The following is a 10,817-nucleotide window of genomic DNA, read 5'->3' as shown; positions in this document are numbered from 1 at the left end:
GGCCTAATAATAGAAATGTAGATAATGTAAGTGAATCTGCAATTTCCAATTGTACACACATACCTGCCAATATAGCAGGGAAGGTTGCTACATCACAGTTACCTATGAGTTCTTGGTGGGCAGGGTGATGGAGGAAGAGTAATTTGGAATGAGTTTTACATCCTGTTTAGAAAAGACAACTGGCATTCTCTGAAATACAGGGTTACAATAGTAAGACACTGCCTAGGAGTTCTTTTCACTTCAGTTTATTCCAGGTTTGTAAGTGACATAGGTGTTTGATTCATCTGCTTATAGAACAATCCTGGCAGAGAGCATTAAAGCACAGGTACCTATTATTCTTTTAATGTCTATATTATTCAAGTTTTATACTCTACTACATACACAGTATGTCAGAAGTTTTTGAATATTAAACAGAAACATAAATGGATGAAGCACTTCTAAAAATACCATCATCTATAGCTACAATGGAACTAGATGGGGGGAGACAACTAGGGAATGAAAAAAAGTAAATGTTTATGTGCAGGGGATGTGGTTCATCTCTTGTGTTTAAAATAAGTCCCCAGAGAAGCTGCTGCCATGAAATTTCCAGGAAACTCCCCTTGCCTCCCAACATGGACCAGAAAAATATCCTAATCCAAATGTCTGAAAACTATAGTGATGCTATGCTATAAACAAGGAGGAAGAAGGAGAAATGTGTTGTGTACTTAGCTGCAGTTTGTAGTGTAACCTATTTAGCAGTTGGTAGATCAGTAAAAGAGACTGAAGCACTGGAAGTGCCTTAAAACATAGAGATAAAAGGGAATGAACAGATTATCTGGATAAACCAGTACCAGAACTTCATGCCTAGGAAATTTTCTAAACAGTAAAATGACTTCAGGGTAGATCTCCTTGGCATTAAATGTAGCAGACTTAAAAAAGAGATTCACAAATATATATAATATTTGTGAATATTATAATAATATATAATATATATATGTATATAATATATATATACACATATACAGTGATAACAGAAAACTACAAGACAGAGAACACACAAAAGAATCAAAACAGTGCTATAGGTTCAGCAGTATCTCATGAAGCTAGATCTCCTAAATTTCTTAATGAAAGTATCACTCTCATTTGTTTATCACTTATTTATTGTATGGGCACACCCTGTTCGGTCCTTTTTTTCCCAAGTACTGGAGACTCCTACAGTTGGCCTTTAAACATGTTCAGTTCTTTAAGTGTGTTAAGTTCTTTGCCAATCTTGTAAGCAAGTAGCTTGTTCCACGTGATTTTGGTGTAATTGGAAGCTGTTGGTACAGGGCTTTGAATGTTGTACATGACATTGATAGTTTTCGTTAACTGATGCTTGATACCCTGTTTCCGTGCTCTCTATGATTTTAATAAATTCCTTGGCAGCTTGAATTTCATTGAAAGCAGTTAATAACTCTTGTATATCTGTATGGCTAACCAGCTGAACATTGCCATTTTCATAATAATTCACGTGAGCCTTGATTACTCCAACTACCTGGGCATTAGGTTGTGTGATGGTAAGCTTCCATTCTGATGGCCAACATCAATTCCAAAACTTTTCGGGCAGAAACTGGTGGCTTTCAATGCATGCAATAATGATCTTTTGCCCATGCATAGTTTTAGCATAAACTATACTAAAGCCAGTAGAATAATTCTGTTTCATATAGGCTCTTAAAGCCCTATCACAGGAATATCTCCAAGAGTTTAAACTTCCGTCTGCAATCTTTGGCTGGGGGGGTCATGTGCTTCTTTTCATAAGTGATCAAACTTAAAGGAAATTTTGTTTCTTGTATCTAAAAATCTGTTGTCACCTAGAGCACCATGTTCTGACTAAGACCTGGTCTTCATAACCTTGTATCTTAACAGGTATGAAGTGATCCATGTTATATTGGGCAATTGCCTATGCTACCCTTGCTCTGAGAAGATTGTCATTATTAAGCAGCAGCCAAATATCCCTGAGAACTTCCTTAAACTCCCTTGGGGGTGCATGGATGATGAATTTTGAAGCAATACATACCTTTTCCATATCAGACATCTGATTCTGGAAGTCAGCCATTTTGTCTTCTCACTTTAGCTGTTTTCAAAGTACTGCATTTCTCACTTCTTCTCTCTGCTTGGGATAGGGATAGCTTTAGAAAGTATTTCTTCTGCTATGGTTTGTCTGAAATTCAAATCCCACTGAGCAACAATGTGTTTGCTAAGCCTATTCATTCTAGCTAAGATACTCAAAGACTAGAGAAAAGCAGCATGGAAGCCCGTGTTTTGCTTTTCTGGTCTTGGTCTTGCTGATTCCTTGGCATGGCCTCCCTCCTCTTACTATGGATCTAGTTGTGATAAGCAAAGCCCTCGCTTGATTTGGGGGAGAGCAGGAAAAACTGCTTACCTCCAGTGGTTTGGATTTAGGATTACAACTTCTGCTTCCAGTAAACAGCCATCTTGGTTTTACTGTGACATTTCTTGTTTGGCAAGCCCTCCTCATTTTGGAAACTTGAGCCCTAATGTGAACAGGAAAAGATAATGCCTTTTACAATTCATCAAAGCCTGGAACTTGCCATGTAGACCATGCTGCTCTTGAACTAATAGAACTCTGTCTGCCACTGCCGCCCTAGTGCTAAGATTAAATGTGTGTCCCCCACAGGACTTACCCCTCCTTTAACAATGTCCACACTGCTCTCCCCACCTACTCTCATTATCATCATTTTATTACTATCTATCTTAGTCTCTTTCTAAATCTGCCATCTTGCATTTCTCCCTTCATGTTCTTTTTCCAGTGATGCCCCTTGTTTCTTTCCCAAACTTTGACTTTCCTCTATCTGACCCCACGCTGTCTACTCCATTATTCCCCTGTTCCTCTCTCCTTGTGTAAATGGTACCTCTTAGTCAGCTGGAAAGGTATCCTGACAGTCAGGAGCCAAGGAATACCACAAAGTCACAAAGTACGACAAACCTCATACAAGAGATTTATTGGAAGGGGGGGGGAACAGAAGGGTGGCTGCCTCTGCTAGGGAGAGAAACGACAGAGAACTGAGCAAAAGATAGGATTTATTTAGCTTTTCTTAGGGGCTGGGGTGGGGCAGAGCTTTCCAGGGTGAAGCTATCCAGGATGGGGATTAGTGGGATTTCAATCAAGTCCAGAGCTTGGCTTTTTACTCTGTAGGGTGGGGGCAAGGCCCAGTTGTTAGGGCAGTTAAGAGTGCCCTGTGGATGGAACCTGGCAGTAAGAAGTCCTCAGGGAAGGGGCCTGACACTTGTATGCCTCGAGGGGCTTACACTTTGTTCTTTCATGGTCTCTTCCTCCAGCACCATCCCATATTCATCTTTTCTTCTCTTTTTGCTGCCTGCCCCATACATTTTCATGGACACCTACTCTGAATATTTTCTCAGAGGCAGCTATTGTGATGGTGACAGGTAACTTCTGGTGGTATTTGCCCTTCCCAGCTCTGCCATTGTCTACAGTGACATCTTCAACCTCATGTTGGCTCACCTCTACACATCAAAACTGCTTAATTAGACACCAAAATCCACCCATGATTTTGTACTTCAGTACATCCCTTGAATATCAATATTATCTTGTGTACAAGGGTCCTGTTGTGTATGCTTGATGAATTTTTGGGGGTCAGCAGAAGTCGGTTTTGCACGAATTCTAAGAAAGCCTGTCAAATAACTCTTATCCTTGGATCCTGTTTGTTCCTAACTGTAGTTTTGAAGGGATCAAAGTAAGGTTTCCATTAGTATTTTTCAACTTCTTTCTTAAGAAATGAAAAACAATATATTACACTCCTTGTTTTCCAAATTCAGAGGGAGAATACAGAAGTATTTTAAAATAAAGATATGCATGTTTACTTGTGTGATGATACACACATAGTATAAATATAATAACTATGAATGTACTTCAACGAAAATTTTCATATACATAAATCCTTTCTCAGTAAGACTTGCTATTGTATACATAGACACAAATCTTCTAGAGCAGTGGTTCTCAACCTTCCTAATGCCGTGACCCTTTAATACAGTTCCTCATGTTGTGGTAAACCCCAACCATGAAATTTTTTCATTACTACTTCATAACGGTAATTTTGCTACTGTTTTAAATTATAATGTAAATAATTTTGGAAACAGAGGTTTGCCAAACGGGTTGCAACCCAAAGGGTTAAGAACCACTGCTCTAAAATCTACAATGCTATGTGAAGACCTGACTATTTAAAGATAATTTTAGGATTGTCTTAAGATTACTATTGCTGTGATGAAACACCATGACCAAAGCAACTTGGGGAGGAAAGAGTTTATTTGGTTTATACTTCCAAATTGTAGTCCATCACTGAAGGAAGTCAAGATGGGAACTCAAACAGGTTCAGAACCTGGAAGCAGGAACTGATGCCCAGGCCACGGAGGAGTGCTGCTTACTGGCTTGCTCATCATGGCTTGTTCAGCCTGCTTTCTTATAGAACCCAGGACCACTACCCCAGGGATGACCACATCCACAATGGGCTGGCCCCTCCCTGGTCATTCACTAATTAAGAAAATGTGTAACGGTAACGCCCGCGTTACTGTCACCCATTCACCATGTCCGAGCGAGGGGCTGTGGATTAAAAAATAAGGGACAAGAGACAGCGGGTCATTTGCCTCAGCTGAATGCCAAATGCCAAATGCCAAATGCCGTTTATTGAAAGAGGGAGGAAACCTTAAATACAGGCTTACAGCACAATGGCGGATCCCCGGAGGGCAGAAGTTTGCTACTGAATGTTCTACATTCTTGCATCTAAGCTGTTAACGCCCAATATGCAGGATACACAAACAAGGAACTTCCCTAAAGCATTCAGGAGGGTGGATACCGGCAGGGAATTAGCATAGGAAGGACATCTGGTCAAGGTCGGCAAGCAGGCAATGGCTTTACTCAATATGGGAGGAGACCAGGGCCCTACAGGTCCCCCCTTTTTACTAAAAAATGAGCTTCTGACTTAGGTTGCGTGTGACATCAGCAGGTCACCTTACCCGTCATGGAGACACCTGCCCAGGCCCCGCAAGTGCTCTGTCTTAGGTTGGTGAGCGCCCCCCAAGCATTACCCGTCTCTGAATACTCATTATCATACAGGCTCAACCACGTGAGCTGTAGAGTAAACTGTTGCCAAAGATCTCAAAGTGGCGCTGGGCTTGCAATCTGTGCGCTTGCAATCTGTGCGACCCAGAAAAGACCAACAGTAGTCCTAACCCACCCATAGCCAGGAGGCTAAAGGCGATTGAGCCATTCCCTTCTTAAACGAGCCTTACTGCAAATTGGAGTCCTTGTAAGGTGGTATCCCATACGCAAATGGAACTTGAGTTTAAATAATTTTTGCAACTTTCAAAGCCAATTTAAATGTATATAACTGTTGAATTAAATTTATCATGCCCAATAGAATGAAAGATTAACTAACTGTGGTAGCTACTTTTGCTGCCAGGGTCTCCATTGTGCTAACTGTAGAACCCAATTATGAAATAGCCATCCCAGAAATAGTAGCAGCAGTGGCCACCACCGCTGTAACAGCAACAATGGCAACATCGATGTCCGAGTCTCTTCTGAAGCGTGTGAGCATCATCTGTGTCTAACTGTCATGGTCCACTGGCATGGACGCAGCTCCAGGAACACGAACCACCAAGGCCCATTTTTCTTGATCCCAGCACTACTTAGGCTGGCAGGTCTGCAAAAGAACAACTAAGAACCATAAAGAAAACAAAAACAAAAACAGCAAACAAGGAGCAGAACTAATGGTCTCATAAATGGCTACATTCAGGCTCACAAATTTTAAGGTGTCTACAAAAGAGGCTAGATGAATTTCAGGAGGCCAATAAATGTTGCACAGAGCCATTCCTGAAAAGTAGGTACTACACCAGCTTGAAGAGGGTTGCAAAATGTGAAAAGGCTTAGCTGGCATGCTACTGTTAACAAATGAAGGTCATTGACCTTCAGAGTTATCCTTAATCTCCAAGGTGTGACACATTCCCAACATTTTTGAAAAAAGTTACCATACATTACCTTCTGAAGAATCCGACCACATGGCTACACTTCCTAGGCTTACAATAATGTTTGCCAAGGCTGGCTGTATTGGGCTCTCAATCCCCATTGGCATCAGAAGGGGAGAGTTTTTTATGAAGGCCCAATAGGTCTCTGCCATGTCGGGATTCAGCAGCAGCCACAGGGCGCACACAGCGCTCAGGAACCCAAAGAGGAACTTCATTGTCCTGTGGAAAGACACAAACAGATCCCCGGGCCCACACCAACACCGGATCGGGTCCCCTCCAAGTGCCAGTAGAAAGATCCTTCCATCGCACCAGAGGATGATTTGCAACAGGAGCCCTCCAGTGCTTATCTGCAGTGGATACTCCAGCAGAATCCACCAATAAAAAATTTAAAATATATAAAACAAGGGAAAGAGTAGAATGTGGAGAGGAGAGATGAGCCCCTAGCTCCCCCCTTTTTACTTTAGCAATGTATGTTTTTAAGATACGATGGCAGAGTTCTGCTATAGCCTGTCCTTGAGGATTATAAGGAATATCAGTCTTATTAACAATAGAAAAGTCTTGGCAGAATTTTGAAAATCCCGTACTGCTGTAGACAGGACCATTATCAGTCTTTATGCATTTTGGCACGCCCATGTAAGCAAAAGCATGAAGGCAATGATTCTTTACATCCTTAACCATTTCCCCTGAATGGGCAGAAGCAAAAATTAGAGAAGAATATGTATCAATAGACATATGGACATATTGTAATTTTTCAAAGGAAGGCACGTGTGTGACGCCCATCTGCCACACAAGATTAGGTAAAAGTCCTCGGGGATTAACTCCCAAATGAGGAACAGGTAAAAATTCAACACAAATAGGACATGATTTAACTATCTGGATGGCTTGTTCCCGGGTTATGCCTGTATGATGACGAAGAGATCCAGCATTAAGATGATAACATTGATGCAACTGAGTAGCCTTATCAAAGGCAGAACAAACTAATGTGACAGCCATACGAGTAATGGCGTCAGCCCTCTGATTACCTTCACTTAGAGGTCCAGGCAATTGAGTGTGAGCTCTAATATGGCCCACATAAAGGTTATGTGAGCGGGACCATATAAGTCCTTGCACTTGCAATAAATATTCATGAATGGGAGAAATGGATGGTATGTAGGCTGTTGTCTCCAAAGGCATAATGGCATGTGCCACATATTGACTATCAGTATAAATATTTACACTCTCATCAGAAAACATCTGTAAAGCAAGCAACAGTCCCTGTACCTCCACCATCTGGGCAGAAGTGCCCTGAACTTTCATTCTCTTCACTATGTTACCAGAAACTACCACAGCAAAACCATGTGAAGTGCCATCAGTAAATACCACACGGGCCTGAGGAATAGGAGTCATCTGTACTATCTTGGGAAATATAACAGGATGCAATTTAAAAAAATTTACACACATCATTGGAGGGGTAGTGAGTATCAAACTGACTCTGCATGGAGCATGTTAATATGGCCCAATCATTATCATTAGCTTGCAACCATGCTATTTGAGACTGGGTGTATGGGGTCACCACAATATCTGGCTCCTTACCAAAAGTTTGAACACTGATCTTGATTCCCTTAAATATAATCTGAGCAATAGCCTGTGGATAAGAAGTGATGTTTTTTTGCTGGAGAAGCTGGGGAATGTACCCATAGAATAGAACCTGTTTGCCAAAATGCTCCAGTAGGTGAATGAGAAAAACAAAATATTCATGACCTAAATAATGATAGGGAAAAGATACCTGTACCTTTTCTGGGGCAATCTGTAAATTAGCCAGGCTAAGAACCTCTTGTAATTTAGAAAAGGCATCAAAAACAAGTTTTTTATCTTTAGCAGCCAATAAAATATCATCCATATGAGTCAATCACAATTAAATGCCAATGTTTAGGAATTGCCATGGGGCAGGCAAACCAGGCTGTGTTGCTCCCATGAGAAGCATGGTATTATTTACAGCTCTAAGATCTTGTAATAGCCGCCATTTTCCTGACTTCTTGTAGAGGCCAGTTGGGATCTCAGGATTCTTGTGAAGTTATAGATATGTCCAGCACCAGAATCCAGTAATCTTTTAATCTCAATCCCATATAATTTTATTTTTAATTTAGGCTGTTTATCATTGATAACTGTTTGTCAAAACACCTTTTTCCTATACTTTCAAAGCCTCCAGTTCTACATATAGGTGCCATTTTGCAATTAAAATATAAAAGCAGTATTAATCGAGCAATTTTATCACCAGCTTCTATTTTCATGGTCCTATTTACATATACCAATTATAAAAGCATTAAATACAATCTCTACAGGATTAAGAGGTAACTTTAGGTAATACTTCTGAGTATTTTTATAAAATCTTAAAAAGAGGATCTTTTTTTATAGATTCCAAGTAACATTAATGTAAATTGCCAAATATTAACAATGTGCACCAAACAATTTACTTGTATTTTATTTACTGGAAAAATAATTTTGTAACCTCTTTATCAGTAAGAGATTATTATTTATGGGTTTATCTTAGCAACATTATTTAATAAGCTGACAACCCAATCCATATCAGGTGTTATATTTCTATAGAATTAAACCAAGAATTTCTAGAAAGCAACTTAAATTGCAGGGCCAAATTTTTAGTAATGATCAACAGACAAGAGCACACCTAATATATAGTTTAAAATTATGAATCCTGTTCCTTTAGTTTATCTACCATGAGAATCAAATATTCATCCAAACATTTATTAAGACAGTCAAAAGAACAGAACATCCTTTATTCAAACAGCATTGACTTAGCATTCTATGTCCTGACCGAAACCATTTTTCACCAGAAGTTAGGCCCGTTTAAACTTTTAGTGCTAGTCCCTCTCCTGGCCTTTTTAAACTTTTAGCGTTAGTCCCTTCCTGGGCCTCTGCTCACTTGGAGCAAGCTGAAGCTGTGGCTTAGCTTTGGCTCCGTCCAGTGCCCAGGCTCTAGTGCTGGGGCCCGCCCGGGCCGCGCTCCATTGCAGCTCCACCTCCCACAGGCCTGTACCTGTCTGTCCGCTGCTCCGGGCTATCTTGTGCATGTCCACCACTGCTGCCGCTGGGTGCGCGCCCCGCACACACAAACTCATGTTTAAACTTCCTACTCCCATGAAGGGACTACCTAATGAGTTATTCCCACCATAAGGGAAAAACAGAAAAACATTTCCCACGAAGGGATCCTAAATATTGAATTATTCCCACTCTGAGGGAGAAATAAAAAGCATTTGAACCAAAATAAGCAAACAGACAGCAGAACTTCTAACCTCTGGGCTCGCTTGCTGTTCAGCCAGCAGCAATGAGGCCTACCTGCGGATTCTTTGTAATTCAGATGCTGCACTGCAGAAAGAGCTCAGAGTTTCAGCTATCCTGAAAATTCTACAATTGGAAAGAGTCTTTTCTTCCTCCATTATCACTGGGAAGAGGCTTCTCTCTTTCCTTCATCCTTCCTCTACAGGGCCCCAATCTTTAGGCCTAGTTTCAAAAAATTTTTCCCCTTTTTACCGGGAAAATCCTTTTTTCTTGATTAAAATTTTCCTCCCTTTTCTAACAGGAAATTTCCTTTCCTTCCTTCTTCTCTTTTGGGAAGATTTCCTTTTTTATGTAAAATCTTTAGCTGTCTTGCCCTTTCTTAACTTCGGTGCCTTCCTGCTTCAACAGTCCAATCAACTGACTGTGAGCTAGCTGCACCCGTTTCAATTCACCCTCATCTTTTCTTTTTTCTTTAAATTGCTGGCCAGCCTTACCTTTCGGGTGTCCATCAGCTTGTCCCTTCTTTCTCGGGTCTCGGTGGGACCTCCATTTGTAACGGTAACGCCCGCGTTACTGTCACCCATTCACCATGTCCGAGCGAGGGGCTGTGGATTAAAAAATAAGGGACAAGAGACAGCGGGTCAAAAATGCCCTACAGTTTTGCCTATGGGCCAATCTTATGGAAGCATTTCCTTAGTTGAGATTCCCTCCTCTCAGGTGACTTTAGCTTGTGTCACGTAGATATAAAACTATCCATCACAGGACATTATCATCAACTATGTTTAGGAAGAATGATTAGGCGGTTTGAAAGTTTCTAATTTTATGTAAAGATGCTATGGCATCTCTTGCTCTAAGTTTAAGCAGTTTCATTCAAATACACATCTAAATAGCTGTCACAAATAACTGAAAAAGGAAATAGCACAAAACTCTACGAATCTATTAGTTTGTATAAAGGAAAAGAAGTCTGAAAAAAAGAACAAAGAAAAGAACCTGAGGATAGAGAAGTATGTAAGTTCTGTCATAGACAGACGAAGTCTACATGTCAGCATGTCCCTTCCACTGCCCTCTGTGTATACTAGGGCTGAAGATATCCTGGTAACCTTGAGAACAATATGCCTCCTTTCTCATCAAACTAACCCATGGGAGCTGCAATGTTCTTTGTTCTTATTGATGGAAAGGACAATTTGCAATCTTGAACAATAACAACTACTGCAAAATAAGACTTAGGGACATCATTGGCAAAATGTTTCTTGGCTCTTAAAAAAAATACAAACCTAAAATAAAGGCATTCTAAAGCGGTGCTTTCCAAACAAGGTTCCCCATTCACCCGCTAAACACCTTCTTGCTTCACCAACTAGGTTTCCTAGCCAAAAGTCCCAGAATACATCTTCTGAATTCAGACTCAATGTAATAATGTAATTAGAATTATAGACAGTAATTTTAGATTAAATATATTACCCTTTGAAAACTCATTTCAATTTGCCATATTTATACTGGAGTAGAAATTAGAAGGATATTAGAAA

General features: G+C 40.5%; 1 pseudogene; it reads right to left on the bottom strand.

Moving 5' to 3' along the window:
- Nucleotides 1–1,191: 1,191 nt before the first annotated feature.
- LOC131899726 (F-actin-capping protein subunit alpha-1-like) lies at nucleotides 1,192–2,074 on the bottom strand (annotated as a pseudogene).
- Between the last annotated feature and the right edge of the window lie 8,743 nt (nucleotides 2,075–10,817).

This window comes from Peromyscus eremicus, chromosome X, assembly GCF_949786415.1.
Source record: "Peromyscus eremicus chromosome X, PerEre_H2_v1, whole genome shotgun sequence".
Lineage (NCBI taxonomy): Eukaryota > Metazoa > Chordata > Mammalia > Rodentia > Cricetidae > Peromyscus > Peromyscus eremicus.
The sequence above is the reverse complement of the archived record's forward strand: the minus strand, read 5'-3'. Positions and strand labels throughout refer to the sequence as shown.